We start from the raw sequence: 21,642 nt of genomic DNA, 5'->3' as shown, positions 1-21,642 counted from the left end.
TTTAGAAAATTACTCCTTGGTTACAATATCCACATTATTTTCCTTCCTCTCCTCCACTCACCCTTCCTGTAGCCAACTTGCAATTTCATTGGGTATTACTTGTGTCCTTGATCAGAACCTATTTCCATGCTGTTGGTGTTTGCATTAGGATGTTCATTTAGAGTCTACATCCCTAACCATGTCCCCTCGACCCATGTATTCAAGCAGTTGTTTTTCTTCTGTGCTTCTATTCCCATAGTTTTTCCTCTGAATATGGATAGTGGTTGTTCCTGTAGATTCCTCCAAGTTGTTCAGGACCACTGAATTGCCACTAATGGAGAAATCCATTACTTTCGATTGAACCACAGTGTACCAGTCTCTGTACAATGATCTCCTGGTTCTACTCCTCTCACTCTGCATCAATTCCTGGTGGATGTTCCAGTCCCCATGGAATTCCTCCACATTATTATTTCTTTGAGCACAATAGTATTCCATCACCAACATATACCACAATTTGTTCAGCCATTCCACAATTGAAGGGCATCCCCTCATTTTCCAATTTTTTGCCACCACAAAAATTGCAGCTATGAATATTCTTGCACAAGTCTTTTTCCTTATTATCTCTTTGGGGTACAAACCCAGCAGTGCTATGGCTGGATCAAAAGGCAGACAGTCTTTTATCGCCCTTTGGGCATAGTTCCAAATTGCCCTCCAGAATGGTTGGATCAATTCACAACTCCACCAGCAATGCATTAATGTCCCGACTTTGCCACATCCATTCCAGCTTTCATTACTTCCCTTTGTTGTCGTATTAGCCAATCTGCTAGGTGTGAGGTGATACCTCAGAGTTGTTTTGATTTGCATTTCTCTGATTAGAAGAGATTCAGAACACTTTTTTATGTGCTTATTAATGGTTTTGATTTCTTTAACTGAAAATTGCCTATTCAAGTCCCTTACCCATTTATCAATTGGAGAATGGCTTGATTTTTTTTTGTACAATTGGTTTAGTTCTTTATAAATTTGAGTGATATGACCTTTGTTATAGAATTTTTGTCATGAAGATTGTTTCCCAATTTGTTACTTACCTTCTAATTGTGGATGCATTAGTTTTGTTTGTACAAAAACTTTTTAATTTGATGTAATCAAAATTACTGATTTTACATTTTGTGATTCTTTCTAATGCTTGCTTGGTTTTATGTCTTTCCTTTCCCAAATATCTGACATGTATACTATTCTGTGTTAACCTAATTTGCTTATAGTTTCCTTCTTTATATTCAGGTCATTCACCCATTCTAACCTGGTGTAGGGTGTGAGATGTTGGTCCAAACCTAATCTCTTCTATATGGTTTTCCAATTTTCCCAGCAGTTTTTATCAAATAGTAGATTTCCGTCCCAAAACCTGGATTCTTTGGGCTGAACATAGACGGTATTGATGAGGTCATTTACCCCAAGTCTATTCCACTGATCCTCATGTCTGTCTCTTAGCCAGTACCAAATTGTCTTGATGACCACTGCATTATAGTATAGTTTGAGATCTGGGACTTCAAATCCTCCTTCCTTCACATTGTTTTTCTTGATTTCCCTGGATATTCTTGATCTTTTGTTCATCCAAATGAACTTTTTTATGTTTTTATTTTCTAATTCAGTAAAAAAGTTATTTGGTAGTTCAATGGGTATGGCACTGAATACGTAAATTAATTTGAGTAGGATGTCTATTTTTATTATGTTATCTCATCCTACCCATGAGGAATCAATGTTTTTCCAATTGTTTACATCTAGTTTTAATTGTGGGGAGAGTGTTTTGTAGTTGTGTTCATATAGTTCCTGTGTTTGTCTTGGCAGATAGATTCCTAAGTATTTTATATTGTCTAGGGTGATTTTAAATGGGACTTCTCTTTATAATTCTTGCTGCTGAGATATGTTGGAGATGTATAGAAATGCTGATGACTTATATGGGTTTATTTTGTATCCTGCAACTTTACTAAAGTTGTTAATTATCTCAACTAGCTTTTTGGTTGATTCTCTAGGACTCTTTAAGTAGAGCATCATATCATCTTCAAAGAGTGATAGCTTGGGCTCCTCACTGCCAATTTTAATACCTTAATTTCTTTTTCTTCTCTAATTGCTATAGCTAGTGTCCCTACTACGATGTTAAATAATAGAGGTGATAATGGGCATCCTAGTTTCTCTCCTGATCCTATTGGGAAGGCTTCTAGTTAATTTCTATTGCAGATGATGTTTGCTGATGATTTTAGATATATACTGTTTATTATTTTTAGGAAAAGTCCTTCTATTCCTATACTTTCTAGTGTTATGAATAGGAATGGGTGTTGTATTTTGTCAAAGGCTTTTTTCTGGGTCTATTGAGATAATCAAGTAATTTTTGTCAGTTTGCTTGTTAATATGTTCAATTATGTTTATGGTTTTCCTAATATTGAGCCATTCTTGCATTCCTGATATAAATCCTACCTGGTCCTATTGGATAACCCTCATGATCATTCTCTGGAGTTTTTTCAGTTGTATCCTATTTAAATTTGTGTATCTATGTTTATTGAGGAGATTAGTCTGTGGTTTTCTTTCTCTTTTTTTTTTTTTGACATGACTGGCTTTGTAATCAGTACTATATTTGTGTTGTAAAAGGAATTTGGTAGAGCTCCTTCTTTGCTTATTCTGTCAAATAGTTTGTATAATATGGGGATAAGTTGTTCTTTGAATGTTTGATATGTAAAACTTAAAATTTTTCAGACTTGTGAATGTTAAAAGATTCTCAGACTCTACCTTAGACCATTTGGTTAAGACCATTCCCCATTTTAAACAATGAAGCTACTTAGAACTAAAATGTGAGAACTCTACTTAGATCAGAAATGGGAAGACATCTACTGCACCCGTACTTAAGACTGCTTTAGGGAAGAAAACTCCTTGCAGAACAATGAAAAGTACTTAAACCCATACTTAAGCCATGCCTATTTTTAGAATTATTACAAAGGGGTGCTATGTACCTATAAAGGTCAGGCAACTTGTAAACTTACAAGGAGCAAAGAGGTGAAAACTTACTCAGAGCTTTCCTGATGTGAATTACTCAGAAGTTTTAGTCTACTCAAAAAAGGTGAGAGCAAGATGTGAATTAAGAAGGTGATAACAAAATGTGAATTAAGAATGGCCAGTCCTTTAGAAAAAGTCTGCTGTGATTGGTAGATGTAAGGACTTAGGGGAGGTGACATAGGAGAAATTGCCCTTTAAATAGGAGCTCAGATAGGAGCTCAAGGGACTGATTCTGAAACAGTCAGCTGGGAAAGGCTGCCTTGAAGAGTCTCTCTTGAGACACAGTCTGAAACATTCAGATTGAAGATTGAGCTGGTGAAAGCAGCTGAGATGATGCTGGCCTTGTGTCACTAGAATCCTTGCTTTGCAGATCTTGTGGTGAGTGATTAAAGACTGACTGATCTCTCTATTAAGACTCAGGTCTAGGCCATGTTGGCTTAAGGCCCTTCATACTTATTCCTTTCTTACTCTTTCTTTCTTTAATTCATCATTTTATTATTAATTAAAATCTCTATAAAACTCAGCTGACTTGGGTATATATTTTAATAATTGGGAATATATTCCCTGGCGACCACCTTATATTTGATTTAAAAACAAAACACTGTAGTGAAAACATATTTCCTGCTGTCACAACTTACTCATCCACTCTTATATCTACTACAATTTAAGTATTCAACTATTTTTACTCACTACAGTATATAACCTCAAGCATTTTAACTCTTACAGTTTATGGCTGCCACTCTTTTAAATAATACAGATAGAATTCATTTGTGACTACATCTGCACCTGGGGATTTTTTCTTAGGGAGTTATTTGATGGCCTATTGGATTTTTTTCTTCTGATAGGGTGTTGTTTAGGGAGTCTATTTCTTCCTCAGTTAGTCTAGGCAATTTATATTTTTGTAAATATTCATCCATATCACCTAGATTGTCATATTTGTTGCCATATATTTGGGCATAATAGGTTTTAATGATTGCCTTAATTTCCTCTTCATTAGAGGTGAGGTCTCCCTTTTCATTTTGGATGCTGTCAATTTGGTTTGCTTCTTTCCTTTTTTTAATTAGATTTACCAGTACTTTATCTATTTTATTTTTTTCAAAGAATCAACTTCTAGTCTTATTTATTAAATCAATAGTTCTTTGATTTTAATTTTATCAATTTCTCTTTTGATTTTTAGGATTTCTAATTTAGTCTTCATCTCAAGATTTTTAATTTGTTCATTTTCTAATTTTTTTTTTAAATTTGCATCCCCAATTCATTGACCTCTACCCTCTCTAGTTTGTTAATATATGAACTCAGGGATACAAATTTTTCCCTGAGTACTTCTTTGGCTGCATCCCATAGGTTTTGAAAGGATGTCTCATCATTGTCATTTTCTTCAATAAAATTATTAATTGTTTCAATGATTTGTTCTTTACCTAACTGATTTTGGAGAATTGTATTCTTTAATTTCCAATTAATTTTTTATTTACCTCTCCATGTACCCTTACTAATTATTATTTTCCTTGCATTCTTGATATAAATCCTGCCTGGTCATAGTGAATAACCCTTGTGATGACTTGCTGGAGTCTTCTTGCTAGTGTCATATTAAAGATTTTTGCATCTATATTCATTAGGGAGATTGGCCTATAGTTTCCCTTCTCTGTTTTTAATGTGCCTGCCTTTGTGATCAGTACCATTTTTGTGTTGTAAAAAGAATTTGGTACAACCCCTTCTTGGCTTATTCTGTCAAATAGTTTGTATAATATTGAGATTAGTTGTTCTTTGAATGTTTGATAGAATTCATTTGTGAATCCATCTCGACCTGGGAATTTTTTTCTTAGAGAGTTATTTGATGGCTTGTTCAATTTCTTTCTCTGATATAGGGTTGTTTAGGTAATTTACTTCTTCCTCTGTTAGTCTAGTCAATTTATATTTTTTTAAGTATTCATCCATTTCAACTAGATTGCCATATTTGGTGCCATAGAATTGGGCATAGTAGTTTTTAATGATTGCCTTGATTTCCTTTTCATTAGAGAAGAAGTCTCCCTTTTCATCTTGGATACTGTCAATTTATTTTTTTCTTTCCTTTTTTAAATTAGATTGATCAGTACTTTGTCTATTTTATTTGTTTTTTCAAAGTACCAGCTTCTAGTCTTATTTATTAAAATCAACAGTTCTTTGACTTTCAATTTTATTAATTTCTCCTTTGATTTTTAGGATCTCTAATTGAGTCTTCATCTGAGGATTTTTAATTTGTTCCCTTTCTAGTTTTTTAATTTGCATTCCCAATTCATTGACTTCTGCCCATCTTAATTTGTTTATATATGAACTCAAGGATATAAATTTGCCCCTGAGTACTGCTTTGACTGCAGCCCATAGGTTCTGAAAGGATGTCTCATCATTGTCATTTTCTTTAATAAAGTTATTAATTGTGTCTATGATTTGTTCTTTAACTAACCAGTTTTGGAGAATTGTATTGTTTAATTTCCTATTAATTTTTTATTTACCTCTCCATGTACCCTTACTAATTATTATTTTCATTGCATTATGATCTAAGAAGGTTGCAATTATTATTTCTACCCTTTTGCACCTGTTTGCAATGTTTTTATGTCCTAATACATGGTCAATTTTTGTGAATGTACCATATGCTGCTGAAAAGAAGGTATATTACTTTTTGTCCCTATATATTTTTCTCCACATGTCTACTAACTCTAATTTTTCTAAGCTTTCATTCACTTCTCTTACCTCTTTATTATTTATTTTTTGGTTTGATTTATCTAGTTCTGATAGAGGAAGGTTCATGTCTCCCACAAGCATAGTTTTTCTATCTATTTCCTCCTTGAGCTCCACTAGTTTCTCCTTTAGATATTTGGATGCTTTGCCATTTTGTGCATACCTGTTAAGTATTGATATTTCCTCATTGTCTATACTGCCTTTCATCAGGATGTAATTACCTACATGATCTCTTTTAACTAGATTTAGTTTTACTTTGTCTTTGTCAGATATCATGATTGAGACTACTGCCTTCTTTTTATCAGTTGATGCCAAATAGATTTGGTTCCATCCTCTTACTTTTACCCTATGTGTGTCTACCTTCCTCATGTGTGCTTCTTGTAGACAGCATACAATAGGGTTTGCAATTCTAATCCACTCTGCTATTTGCTTGGGTTTTATGGGTGAGTTCATTCCATTCACATTCAGAGTTATGATTCCAAGTTATGTATTTCCCAGCATTTTGATTTCTATTCCTAGTCCTGCCTTTTCTTCTTTCATTATTTCCTTCTACACCAATGTTTGTTTTTAATCAGTTCCACTAGTTCCCACCCTTATTTTACTTCCATTTCTACCCCCTCTCTTCTTATTCCACCTCTCATTTTCTTTGCAGTCTTTTTAAAACTACCTGCCACCCTCTTCCTCCCTTGCACTGCTTCCCTCCCCACCAGCCCATTTTTTACCCTTCTACTTCCCTATAGGTCATAAATCTATACTCTGCCCCAGTGGATTGGATTGTTCTTTCCTCTTTGGGTCAAATTCAATGCACATAAGATTTGAATGTTTCCTATTTCTAAGCTCTAGTTGTATATATATATATATATATATATATATATATATATATATATATATATGCATATATGTATTTATGGATACATATATGTAGATACGTATGTATTTCTTGTTATTTCTTCCTATACAGTTTGTCACTGTTCTGGCTAAGTGTAATTCTTCCAGCTGCCTAGGTGATAATAACATTTTTTAACAGTTACCAATGACCTCTTCTTATAGGGATACATGTCATTTTAACTTATTGGGTCTCTTAAAAATGATTTTTTGTTTTGTTTTGCTTTGTTTTGCTTTGTCCCTCTTTTTTAATTACCTTTTGATGATTCTCTTGAGTTCTGTGCTTGGATATCAAATTTTCTGTTCAGGTCTGGTCTTTTCTTTACAAATGCTTGGAATTCTATTTTGTTGAATGACCATACTTTCCCCTGTAATATAGTCAGTTTTGCTGGGTAATTGATTCATGGTTGTAGACCTAGTTGCCTTGCTTTCTGCAATATTATATTCTATGCCTTTCGGTCCTTAAGTGTAGATGCAGCCAGGTCCTGTATTATCTTCACTGTGGTTCCATGGTATCTGAATGACTTTTCTTGGCAGCTTGTAATATTTTTCCTTGGTCTGATAGTTCTTGAATTTGGCTATAACATTTCTGCATGTTCAGTTAGGGATTAAGTACAGGAGGTGATATGTGGATTCTTTCAATCTCCACTTTTCCTTCTTATTCTAGAATATTGGGGTACATTTCTTGGATGATTTCCTGTAGTATGATGTCCATGCTTTTTCTTTTGTCATGGTCTTCTAATAAACCAATGATTCTGAAGTTGTCTCTCCTGGAATCATTTTATAAATCTTCAGTTTTGTGAATGAGATGTTTCATATTTTCCTCAATTTTTTTTCATTCTTTTGATTTTGTTTTATAGTGTCCTGCTTCCTTGTGAAGTCACTGAATTCTACTTGTTGTATTCTGTTAAAGACTGGATTTCATCCCTGGCTTTTTGGTCATCCTTCTCCTTTGGGTCTGATTTTCTTTGGAGGTCATCTTTCATTCTCTTTACCTCATCTTTCATCTTCTTTGGCTCATCTTTCATCTCCTTTGCCTATTTTTCAAGCTGGTTTATTTTGGCTTTCAAGATACTATTTTCTGTTTCCAGATGATTTAATCTAATTTTTAAGTTCTTTTCCCAATTGTTTTCAGTCTCTCTTAATTGTGATTGTATTGTATTTTGAGGTCTTCCAAATTCTGTTTCCAATTCTCTGGGTTTTCTATTTTATTGCATGGTGTTCCCTCCTCCTCTGTTCCATTTACTCCTTGAAGCTGTCAATTGTAATTTCTTCTTTCTTTTTCTGTTCTTTGCTCATATTTACCCCTTCTTCACTCCTTGCATTGTCTGTGCTCTTGCTTGTCTCATTTTTTGGGGTTTTGGGGTTTTCTGTCAGTCTCCCCTCTTGGAGCTTTGTCAAGAGATATCTCAGTGCAGTCTGTCGGGGAGGAATTTTGGAGCTTGAGTTTCCCTTTTCTCTGGAGGCTTTGATTGGATTAAAGTCTTGCAGTCTGTTGGGGAGGGGTGTTGGAGATTGAGCTTCCCTGGCCTCTGAAGACTTTTGATGGCATTAAGTTCAGCTAAGTTGGGCTGGATATGTCCTGAGGCCAAAACCTCCTGGAAGGCAGGAGAAATATGGAGGGTCTCTGCCATTTTGACCAGGCTGCCTGCTCTGGGATCCCTTTCTACCTCTTTCCTTACCACCTATGTTCCACGCTCTGAGCCTGGCACACCCCTGCCCACAAGTTCCTCCATTCAGACTAGCACCTTTGCCCACCCAGAGGTTCCCTCTGGCACTGGAGGCTTCAAGTTCTAGGTGAGGTAGGGGTCCTGGGACCTTCCTTCTTCCTTCCCCTTAAACCCAAATATTCTTGAATTCTGGCTTTTGGTGGGCATGCCATTTGAATTGAGTTCAGCAGGGGTGTTGCTTGACTCTGTCTTGTTTTTAGGTTTGATTTTCAGTCTCCTGGGAGCATTTAGTTTGTAATTGGTAAGGAAGGGTTTTCAGCTGTCTGAACTTTTGCTGCCTCTATTCCGCCATCTTGACTCTGTCTCTCATACTGTAATTTCCATTAGTCTGATTATTGATATCAACAATTTTTCTAATGGTTTTACTAATATTAAACAAGCCTTGTATGAGTGGTATGAAACCCACCTGATCTCAGTGAACAGTCCTTGTGATGTATAGCAGTTGTCTCTTTGCTAGTATTATATTTAATATTTTCACATCACTGTTCATTAAGAATGTTGGTATGTAATCTTAATTGCTTTTGATCTCCCTGGCTTAGGTATCAATACTAAATATTTGTCATAAAAATATTTTTGTAGGACTCCTTCTTTGCTTATTTTGCCAAGTAGTTTGCACTTGATATATGTTGTTCTTTAAATGTTTGATGGAATTCACTTATAAATCCATTGTGCCCTAGAGATTTTTCCCTGGGGAGGTGATGAATTGCTTGCTCAATTTTTTTTCTGAGATAGGATTATTTAAGTATTCTATTTCCTCTTTTGTTAATAGGCTACATATATGTATATATATATATATATATATTATATATATAATATTCATCCATTTCACCTATATTATCTGATCTATTGTTATATACTTAGGAGAAATAGCTCCTAATATTTACTTTAATTTCCTCTTCATTAGAGGTGAAATCACTCTTTTCAGTTTGATACTGGTAATCTGATTCTCTTCTTTATTTTTTTTTTACATCAAATTAACCAATACTCTATTTTTTCCTAAAACCAGTTCATAGTTATTTATTAGTTCAACAGTTCTTTCATTTTAAATTTTATTAATCTATCCTTTGATTTTAGGAGTTCTAATTTAGTCTTTAATCAATGATTTATAATTTATTCTTTTTCTACTTTTGTTTTTAGTAGTATACTCAATTTATTGATCTGCTTTTTCTATATTTTATTGGTCTAAGAAATCAGGGATATAAATTTAACCCTGAATACCAGTCTAGCTGTATCCTATAAGTTTTCAAATATTGTTTCCTCATTGTCATTCTCTTCAATGAAATCTGTGATTGTTTCTATGATTTGTTCTTTGTTCATTTTCCTAGCCTTTTTTTAAGCTGTGGCCAATGAATTTTGAAAGTTGATTATTCTGTCTCTTCTCCTCTTTTACAGAGTTAGACAATTTAAGCTATTGTTTTCCCTTGGAGTTAGTTCTTCACTGCAGTGGGGCCTTGAAAGGGCCCAGTCCTAGGGATATTTGGGCTTCACTATAGACTAGTGCCAAGGCCTAGTACTTCAAGGGGTGGGTCTGATTTGTTCTTGTTGCTATAACCTGCATTCTGAGATGCTGAAGTTAGCCTATGTGCAGATTTATACAAAACTTGGTGCATTGTGGGGTGAAGGGTGGGGAGAGGTCAGACACACTCCTCTGTGTTCAAGTTTGCTGCTGGTTCCCCCTTACCCCATGAAAGTCCACTCTATTTGCCTACCTTTACAGTTGTATTCAGAAAGAGAGGCCCTTCACTCCATCTTGCTGTCAGTTTTTGATTCCTGTCATTTCAAAGTACTTTTTTAACATTTGGTTTGGAAGGTTAATCTGAGTGGTTGCAGCTTTTGCTACTACTAAGTTGCTGTCTTGACTCTGCCCCCTATAGAAAATTTCTAAAATAAATTTTTTGCTTTGGAAACAGAGTTGTCTAGTGAAAAATGTATCTACTATGAACTCAGGAGTAATTAAAATTCATATCCTTCCTATGAGGCTAGTTTTATGACTATGGATAAGTCACCTAATCTTTAATGTTTTCATTTCCTCCACAAAATCAGGGAATTAAGACAAGATTGATTCTAAGGTCCCTTCTTTCTCTATATCTTTGGTCCAGAATGGGGGATAATACATACATGCAGCTCTAATTGCACATATTTGATATAGGGATCCCATGTAAATTTCAAAATACAAGTATCAGCTATTTTATTATAACAACATATTATTCTAATGTGTCATTGTTAGTGGTGGAGCTCTATTCCAAAAATCTTTGCAAAGTTCAATTCATTCTAAGAATGGAAATCCTCCTAAAATCTTTATTTAAAAGCTTCAAAGTAGAATGGTTCACTTTTTATGGCTTGAAGAGAGATTAGAAATTATCTAACATGCATATAGATAAGTGATGCAGTGGATAGAGTACTTTACCCAGAGTCAGAAATATGTGAGCTAAGATCTAACTCCTGATCATTACTAGTGTGTGTGACCCTGGCCAAGTAATTTACCTCCCTCATTCTGAATTACCACAAAGTAGAAACTATGTGAACATTTATTCCCTCATTTTCCTTTACTCCTCCCCATGCATTCTACCCTTCATCAATGTATGATACACAAGAACACCAGAATAAAGTGCTTAATGCAGCAATTTTTGAGAAGTAAATATTCTTCTCAATGGCCTCCAAGTGTCCTCATTAAAATATTAATTATCATATTTCAGTTAATTTTTGGAAAGGTATATATTTGCCTGTCCAAAAGCATTGTCAGTGCTTGAATGGAAGAATCTTATATGGCCTTTCTTTTCCATTCCCTGGAGTTTAACAAATTCCTGTTGAATTAATGAAACCTGCTATGAATAAGTAAAGGTAAATATTTGTAATCCAGAGCTCTGAGATTCATCTCTTTATCTGAATTTTAGTTTTCAAACCCACAAACAATGATACTAAACCCATTGAGACAGAAATTGAGAGCTAAATTCTTATTCACCATAGAGAATACTCACCTGAACCATATAGGCTCCTATAATATGATGTTCTATTTGATTTTGCATACATTTCCTTTCTCTGGTAAAGGTAAAATTATGCTTAAAATTTTATAGGTCCTGTTTATCCACTTGCTGTGTTCAATTACAATTTAGTTTCTTTCCTATTATATCAGTTTCTGAAATTTAGATCATTTCTTTTCATATTAATATTTAAAATTTAACTTTAAATTTAGAAAATAAATTAGACACAAATTGACACATGAGAACTTTCTTTAGTACCACAGTGTCTACATGGCTATCATAACTCTTTTGTTTCTTGCAATACTCTTCTTGGGCCTGAATAGTATCACTACTGAACATTGGCTAGAAAACAAATAATGTATTTCATTATACCCCATATTTTCAAATTATTCAATTGAAGTATAGGACACTCTCCAGAGAAAAGAATCAATAAACCTTGAAGAATGCATATGGAACATTATTTAAACTAGGAGCTATGGGAAAGTCAGGAGATGCTGAGGATCTCTGAGGGTGAACATAGAAATCTGCCAGGGACAAGAGGTAGGCATACCAATCAAACATGTATCCAATAGGAGAGGAGAAGGATGGTGACTACAAGAATAAGGGGAGCCATGAGAGAATAGAGACAAGAAAATGAGCACCCCAACAATGCAGTATGAGTGCCAGACAAACCTTTAGAGTTACCAAATTATTAAATGTTCAATAGTCAACTGCTTAATTATTTGTGAAGAGGAGAAAAAAAAGATGAAGGATATTTTCCTCAACAAAGATTACATATCATTGACTTCTGAAACAAATAGGATGAGATTCCCTTTTTGCAATACAGTAATATAAACTATACCATGTAGAAAAAAAACAAATATTCTAAAGAAAGGAGATAGCCCTACTTAGCTTTTGAATGCATCATTAATAGAAAGTTTTTAATGTAAACTGTAGACTGAAGATGGCTAATGGTGATGAAAACTAATCCATTACCTGAAAGAAGAAATTAAAATGTATAAAACCTTTTTTACTGTAACTGGGAGGATTGATCAAAATAAGAACAGAACATTGGGAAATCTTATTTCCCTCATCCAAAAACCATACAACTCCTTAAAAATACTTTATAGTGCCTCTCCACTTCTCAGAAAAGATTGTACATTATCGAGTCATTAATTTAAAAACTATTATATGAAGAATCATACATACTAAGAAGTGAACTTTATAAAATAAATTGGTAAAAATGTACTTGTGTAGTTTTATGAATTTTTATCTTTAAAAATATTGTTTGTATTAGGAAATTTGGAAAATTTTCCACATTCTTACTCTATTAATTATAAGAATGATGTTTGGCTCTACAGTCTCTAGAAACTAAAAAATACTGATATCAAATGAGCAGACAGACTGAAATGACTTAAGAATGATGATTTCAAATTCATTTGAAGCAAAGCCATTCTCAAAAGAGGAATATGTATTTGAAAGACAGTTATTGGGGGTACAGGGAATAAGGTAAAGAACACAGTGTGTTCCCTGTGATAGAGTGACAGGCCTGGAGTTGGGAATACTAGGGTTTAAATCAGGCCTCAGACATTTCCCAGCTGTGGGGATGAGCTTTGTGAAGTCACTTAACTGTTCTTCTGTCTTAGAAGTGATACTAAGCTCTAAGGTAAGGGAAAGAAAGAAAGGAAGGAAAGAAAGAAGGAGAAAGAAAGAAAGGAAGGAAGGAAGAAAGAAAGAAAGAAAGAAAGAAAGAAAGAAAGAAAGAAAGAAAGAAAGAAAGAAAGAAAGAAAGAAAGAAAGAAAGAAAGAAAGAAAGAAAGAAAGAAAGAAAGAAAGAAAGAAAGAAAGAAAGAAAGAAAGAAAGAAAGAAAGAAAGAAAGAAAGAAAGAAAGAAAGAAAGAAAGAAAGAAAGGAGGGAGGGAGGGAGGGAGGGAGGGAGGGAGAGAGAGAGAGAGAGAGAGAGAGAGAGAGAAGGAAGGAAGGAAGGAAGGAAGGAAGGAAGGAAGGAAGAAGAAAGAAAGAAAGAAAGAAAGAAAGAAAGAAAGAAAGAAAGAAAGAAAGAAAGAAAGAAAGAAAGAAAGAAAGAAAGAAAGAAAGAAAGAAAGAAAGAAAGAAAGAAAGAAAGAAAGAAAGAAAGAAAGAAAGAAAGAAAGAAAGAAAGAAAGAAAGAAAGAAATAGAAGGAAGGAAGGAAGAACGAAAGGAAGGAAGAACGAAAGGAAGAAAGAAAGAATAACAAAGAAGAATGAAAGAAAGAAAAAGAAAGAAAGAATAAAAGGAAAAATGAAAGAAAGAAAAAGAAAGAAAGAAAGAACAAAAACAAATAAAGAAGAAAAAGAATTGTAAGTTTAAAACTTTAAATTCTTTCTAGTTCCCTTGAACTTAGCTTCATTAACATATTATCAGTTCATTCTTGAAGAAAAAAAAACTTGCCTTCTTTTGGAATCAAAACTAAGAATCAGTTCTAAGGCAGAGGAGCATTAAAGGCTAGGCAGTTGGTATTAAGTGACTTGCTCAGGATCACAAAGCTAGGAAGTATCCACCTCGTTGCCACTCATCAATTTATTTACTCCAATATTTAAAAAATCCATAACTTCATCAGTATACTCTAATGGATGATCTAAATCTCATTGCCTCCCTGTGATGGCAAATTGTACTATAGATTTGTTTTATGATATTTTGAAATCCATGTTCTCTGTCCTCACTCCCACCCCTGCCTCCTTCTTCCTCTCCAAGATAGCATGTAATATGATATAAGTTGTCCATGTGTTATCATTTAATATATATGTCCATGTCCATTATGTTGAACACATATTTCAATGTTATTTCAATGAGTTGAGTTTTTAGGTCATTAAAGTATTCTAATCTATATTCTATGAAAAAATGTCTTAACGTTTTGTGACATAAACAACATTACAAGATCTTGTTGCAGTATACCATCTCCACTTAGGAATATCTGAAATACTGAAACAATATTGTTTCTCAAATGTCTTAATATATTTATCTGATTCCATCATTTCTTCAGTGAGGATGAGCCTTCTTAGCATATTAGTAGGAATATTACCCTCAAACACTTTTTGAGACTCAATGTTTTATAATCTTATGATGTTGTTTATGTCTTATAAGCTCATCAGTACATCTGACAATTTTGGCACATAGCCTTAAAGGAAAAAAGTAAACCAATTTTGCTCATCACAAGTTGTAACAATGGTTCCTTGTATTTTTTGGTGGGAGAAGTGAAGTGGGTTACTGGTCTTTATAGTGTTCTTCCAGCTTTAAGAAGCATATGCCCTATTATAAAGGAATCAATCATATTTATATGAGGTCACTTTGAAAGACTTTGCTGGTTTAGTAGTAGTGGTAGTCTCTCAGTGACCGAGAATGACTACTGTCTTTGTGCATTATCATCTATTGATGTACCCTCATGTGGCTTTGGAGTCCAAAGGCTGAGGCGCAGAGTTTGTGGCACATGGGGCATGGGACGCCAGTTGTTACAGGAGGTGCGGTTGTGGCCTGGTGTCGGCGTTCACGTGCAGCAGCAAGACATTGACGCCGTTCATCTTCAAAGGTGGTGGCAGCATGGTTAATATGGGTTCGCCAGCTGCTTCTGTCAGAGGCAGCAAGTTCTAGTTGCTTTGGTGTAATGCCAGCCCACTTCAAGTTGGACTTTAGCTGATCCTTGAATCTTTTCTTTGGTCGACCCTGTTTCCTGAGTCCAGCTGACAGTTCACCATAGAATACCTGTCTTGGTATTTGCTGTGGGTCCATGCAGATGACGTGTCCAGACCATAGTAGCTGGGTTTTGAGGACCATTACTTCGATGCTGCTGGAGTTGGCTCTGTCGAGGACTTCCTAATTGGTGATTTGGTCCTGCCATCGGATCTTGTACACCTCGGTGGGGATCCCATCTTTATTGGGTGCCTTGCCTGCACTCATTTGTTTAATGGGTTTGGGACTTCCTCTATTGAAGGAGGGATGTCAAGTTGTTCAATGGTGCGGTTTTGGGGGATCTGGTCAAGGGTGCTTTGGTTGACTGAAGAGGGTCGGTTGAGAAGCTGACTGAAGTGTTCTTTCCACCTGTTGCTGATGCCTTTTTTATCTTTTATGAGAGTGTCACCGTCAGAGGATAGCAAGGGAGTGGTGGTGGGTTTTAATGGCCCATAGACAGCCTTGAGGGCACTGAAAAATTGTTTTTAGTCTTTCGTATCAGCAAAACACTGGATTTCTTCTGCCTTTTTTTCCCACCATTGGTCTGGAATCTTCCTTATCTCACGCTGCACCGTGGCTTGGAGAGACTTGAATCTGTCCTTTTTAGGAGCAGAGTTTGGGTTATTTTGCCACTCCATGAAGGCTTTGTTCTTTTTGCTCAATAGGTCTTCAATAGCAGTGTTGTTCTTGTGGAACTAGTCCTGGTGGTTGCGTTGTTTTGGGCCCAGGACTGCCTTTGATGTTTCCTTCACTGCATCTCTGAACTGGTTTCATTTCTCGGATGAGCTTCCAGTGAGTGGTCCCTTGGCGGACAGTTTGTCGTCCAGGCAGGTCTGGAATGTTTGCAAATAAGATGGATCTCTAAGACGACTCATGTTGTAAAGTGTGCGAACTGTCTGGGCGTGTTTTGGTTGGCGAGGCGCAATGCGCATTTGAAGAGTCGCTCTAACCAATTGGTGGTCTGTCCAGCATTCAGCTCCTCTCAAGTGATCTGGCTCTGGTGATCTTTACATCCTGGATGTCTCGCCGGCGTACAATGATGTAGTAAATGTGATGCCACTGCTTTGATTGTGGGTGCATCTACATTGTTTTATATTTGTTCGCCATTCTGAACACAGTGTTCATGATGGTGAGTTTGAACTCTGAGCATTTGCTGAGTAGCAGTAGGCCGTTGTTAATTTTGCCCATGCAGTGTTGCTGAGCACTCCTTTCCATCTTTTATGGTCCTGGCCAATGCGGGTGTTGAAGTCTCCCAGTAGTATCAGCTTGTCATTTGTGAGCACTGAGTGCAGGACGGCACTCAGGTCAGAGTAGAATGCTCCATGGTCTCCTCTGTGCTGGTCAGTGTTGGGGCATATGCGCTGATGATTGTGGCATACCGGTCTTTGCTGAGAGGCAAATGGATCTTCATGAGCCTCTTGCCGATGCCCACAGACAAGTCTGGCAGCTGTTTGAGCAAACTGATCTTAATATCCAGGCCAACACCGTGAACTCTGTCTTCATTTGTGGCTCTACCTTTCCAGAAGAAGGTATATCCAGTGGTGGGTTCATTGTGTGATCCTTCTTCTGGTAAGTGTGTTTCACTTAAGGCTGCGATGTTGATGTTATATCTCTCCAGTTCTTTACCGATTAGCGTTAAGATTAAAATTTAGGGGAGATGGGGAGACTGATGCATCTGAAATTTGTTTCTCTCTGCAAGGAGTATTATATTTTTAGAGGTTTATTGAAGATTAAGGTTTAAAGAAAATACAGGATAAGAGACACATGTCCAGGCCATAGAGAGGCCTAGACACGACCTCACCTACATTATGAAAAAAAGCCACGCCTGCCCCAAAACGGAAGTCCAAGAGACTCAAAAGCCTTTGAATCAGCTTAAATATGTTCTTGATCTCAGCCCAGGTGAGATTACAAGGCATTCTGCGGAACTGGAGCAAAGGCTCATGGGGATTGTAGTCCTGTATTCGAGTCTATTTTTTACATTCCCATTTGATCTTTTGAAAAAAAATTAATTTTTTTTCCAAAGGATCATGAAAACATAATCAATTTAAAGATTACAATAATTTGAGGATAAGAGAGAGAAAAAGAAAAAAACAATAAAAACAATAATTGCTGAACGAATTGACAAAAAGCCTGTTAGGGGACAGTCCCCTTTGGCATGAAAGTATACATACAAATAAATGTTCAATCAACCATACCCAAATTTCATTTTGATCTTGTGCAGCTTGTGGTCTGGAGGCTTCTTCATCGTGGTTTCTCCAACAGTTCAGTTTCTGGATTCAGAGAAGTAGCATCTTCTTTACCTAAAATTCTTCTCAAAAGGAATTTAAACTTTGCAATTTACAATAATAATTTTTTACATTCCCCCCATTAAGAGGGTGATATATAAAAAAAGGATCACTTAGGAATGCATGGCTGAGGTATGAGGTATATGAATCAATTGGCAAGAGATATTAAAAAGACATCAGGAAAATCAAAAAGAAAAGAAAAATTTTCTGGATGAAAATATAGACTATCAAAGTCTTATGTGTAAAAATTCCAAGTAAAAGGAAAATAAATGTATAACAGGTCCTTGAATCAGGGCCCAATCAAAATGATCTAAGCAATGATGCATTTACCCAGTCAGTAGCCAGGACTACAGAAAGGTACCACACTATGAGAGGCAGAAAAGTGGACCAGATTATAGGAGCCAAGTAGAAGCCAAGTTTTGGGGATACTCGTCTGTGAGTATCTTCAGAGTGAGTGTGGACACAAGGAAAGCCTATATCGTAACAACATGTTAAACATAGTAACCTTGAGTCTTCACACTAGGTTCAAGACCTTTGTATTGGCCTAGAAATGCATCAATCCATCCTGGATTGGCTTTTCTTTGGCCCTATGAAATGGCTCTTGTGTGTATCTCTTGTCCTGGAATCAGTCAGAATCATTAAGCAAAGTCCCATAATTTATTTAAATAATTAGTGGCATCATTTTTATAGTCACAAGCCTTTTAGGGCATGTATTAGCAAATGTATCTTAAACTTAAAAATCAAAAGGTTAAAGAAAATCTTAATACTGGTGACATGTGCTTCAATATTAAAAAGGAGAGAAAAAATATTTTAAAAAACTGAAAAAGTATATTGCACATGCAAGAAAAATATAATAATAAAAGAGCTTTAAAAATTCAAAAATATAGCTTATATTCATTGACACTCTGTGTCAGCTAAGAAAATATAAAATGCAAGACTTTCTCACCAAAAATGAGATCCATTTCCTCTTCATATCTGGCCATGATCACTGTGAGTAGAAGGCAAATGAATTGAACAAGGTTAACAATTTTTTTCATTTTTAAAAATACTGTAGTACAAATATGTAGATATCAATATCCCCAAAATTCTCAATAGCTCAAACAATTACAATAGCAAACAAACACTCTTTCACATTTCACATAAGTTGCTGTCTGACATTTTTAAAACCTATGAATTGATGGACATTTGTCACAATTTTTACAAACATAGCAATCTTTCAAGGTAATAAACATATTTTTAAACAAAGTAAAACTCATCTTGGGTTTAGAACATAATCAAGAAATCTATATATCATTCTGGTAGAAGTAAAATAGTGAACTGAAGAGTATAAATAATGGGGTGCTCCTTTTTTGGAGGCTTTTATGGATACAAATGCCCTGAGAATAACTGCCCAACTTCCATTCACATATTTAGAAATGCGGGAAGGTTGGGTGTTGTAAAATATATTTCACTTCAGCTAATGGGCCTTAGGGCAGGCAAAAATAACCAGATTGTTAAAAAAATTCCAAAAATCATATTTAAAAAACCCTTAAAATCATTTGAGATATTTACCACATTAAATTTTCCAAGGTTGTTAATACAATTATAACCAGTTCTGAAGTCCATCTATTCTCAGCAAAATAGAAAAAGGCTGTTTTTCCATATATGGGCTTATTCACAATAATATTTGTTCAACACAGTTATAGGGGAAAAACAACAGAATTTCAAAACTCAGTACATTCAAAATAAATTCAATCAAACTTCAGTTCAAGCAGAATAATATTGAATCCAGTAATATGTGAACTTAAAATCACAAAGTTAATCCTTAAACAAAAAATGCAATAGAATACAGAGATTTTTATAAACCATTGGAGTTTGAAATGCCTTAGAATATAGCCTTTAGTTTTTAAAGTTCCTTGGGTGGGTTTTTTTTTTTGTTTTGTTTGTTTGTTTGTTTTTAATTATCCATTTAAATGTCTATTGTCCAAAGGTAGAGTAGTAAAGGCTATTGATCTGCTCAGAGCCCCACAGTTGGGGAGTATCTGAGGCCAGATTTTAACCCAGGACCATGCTCTCAGTTCCCTGAGCCACCCACTTGCAAATTCAAAGTTGAATCTTTGGGCTGAATGTTTCTTCTGGCACACAGGTGAAATCAATGAAATTACCAGAACAGTCAAACATCCTTTTAAACAGCCCATTGCTTTTTAAGTTTCTGTTTGAAAAAATCTGTTTCTTCTCTCTCTAGTCTCTCTTTCCCCTCTTCCCTGATATGATCCTTCCTCCTGCCCCAGTCCACATGGAGCCCAGGCCACCCATGTGGAGCCAATACACCCCCTTTTGCTCAGAGGCTTAGCCTAAGGGAAAATTGCCCATTCTCCTTTCCCTCTCATCTCTCCCCTCCGCCCACGTGGCCAATACTGTTACCAGCTGGTCACAATGAGTCCTCAGCATCTGCTCCAAGGATCTGGGTGATGAGCCAGCTGGGGTCATGCTCGTGGGTCTGGGGCTGGGGTGATGAGCCCTCTGGTTTGGAGGCCAGATGGGTGAGAGACAGACCGCCAGGGCTGGTCGGGCTGGGAGCCTGAGCATAGCTCGGGTACCAGGTGAGAGGCCAGGAGCGGGCCGCAGGCAGGAGCTAATCAAGATGGTTTTCTAAAGAGCATCTTGGAGAATCATGGTTTTAAAAAAATCAAGTCCCTTAGAGTTGATTAGAACCAAAATGCAATCCAAGGCATTTTCTTATAAGGAATTACATCTGTTTATCAGAAGGAAATTGTCACAGGATGGTTGGATTTCACTCTGGAGGGGTTGGAGTCCTACTGTTCTTAGAGATGTGCCTTTCTCAGCAATGTACTGGTATAACTTTGAAGTGCTTAAGAAGTGGCTTTGACGAGGGTAGCCACAAAGCATGGTACAAGAAGCCTGGCCATTTCAGTGGAACATTGGATGCCTTTTTGAAAATTATTCGAAATGAGGGCATAAAATCCTTGTGGAGTGGTCTTCCTCCTACACTAGTGATGGCAGTTACTGCTACAGTTATATACTTTACTTGTTATGACCAGTTATCTTCATTTCCTACATGCCAATTTTTGCTGGAATTCTGGCCAAATTAGGTGCAGTAACTGTAATAAGTCCCTTCGTGGTCACCATCTGTTAAGATTAAAATTTAGTGGAGACGGGGAGACTGAGGCATCTGAAATTTGTTTCTCTCTGCAAGGAGTATTATATTTTTAGAGGTTTATTGAAGATTATGGATTAAAGAAAATATAGGATAAGAGACACGTGTCCAGGCCATAGAGAGGCCTAGACACAACCTCACCTATATTATGAAAAAAAGCCACGCCTGCCCCAAAACGGAAGTCCAAGAGACTGAAAAGCCTTTGAATCAGCTTAAATATGTTCTCGATCTCAGCCCAGGTGAGATTACAAGGCATTTTGGGGAAGTGGAGCAAAGGCTCATGGGGATTGTAGTCCTGTATTCGAGTCTATTTTTTACATTAGAGCTGTTCTTCTCTCAGGTCTTGGGGTATTCTCTCTATCAAGTAATGTTCTGATGTTCCATGCTCCTAGTAGGAGTTTCTTTGTATTTTGTTTCTTTTGATTTCAACTGCTTAAAGGGATGACCTGCCAGCCGCAGTGTGTTGACTGGGTGTTTGTAGGGCAGGCAATGTTTGGGACACCTTTTCTAGTCCCCTCCCTTGATTGGGGTGAGCAGTGTTGTCCTAGAGAGGGCTGCTCAGTCTCCCAGGATGCTGCCGAACATCCATGCTGCCCAAAAGGCCGAGCAACCACTGGTCCGTGAGCCACCTATGTGCAGGATCGTGACTACAACTGCCAGTGGTCACCCCCACCTGTTTTGTCATCACTCCCCCATCGCCGCAGGTCTTGAAGAGGGTGGACGGGGTCAGGATAGATGAGTGTGCACAAAGATACTTGTGCGTGAAAGAGATGTAAGTGGAAAAGTCGATACACAAAGACAGTCCCACTCTCTCGGCATTGGAAGCCTGGGTCCAGTGGCACGAAAAATTGTTAAGTCTGGAGACTTCCTCAGCTGCATTGGATGGCCGTGTTGTCTTTCATGCTCTAACACACCCTAAGAACTCCACAGTGCTTTGCTGCCATTGAACCTTCTTATTGGTTTCTTCCTTCTGTTCAGCCAAAGCAGTCTTCACATGCTGGGTGAGCAAAGCCCTGGTTCACCAGGGGTCTATGACCCAATGGCTACCCTCACAAGGTTTGGCCGGCCTGTCGAAGCTGTTGACCGGGGTGTGGCCGCTGCCACATGGTAGCAGCTACTGGGAGCCACAAGTGAGAGCTGGGTGTCAGGTGGGGGTCAGTGGCTGGAGCTGCCCTAGGAGGG

This window comes from Monodelphis domestica, chromosome 6 (genome assembly GCF_027887165.1).
Source record: "Monodelphis domestica isolate mMonDom1 chromosome 6, mMonDom1.pri, whole genome shotgun sequence".
NCBI classification, from domain to species: Eukaryota; Metazoa; Chordata; class Mammalia; order Didelphimorphia; family Didelphidae; genus Monodelphis; species Monodelphis domestica.
Note: the sequence above shows the minus strand (reverse complement) of the source record.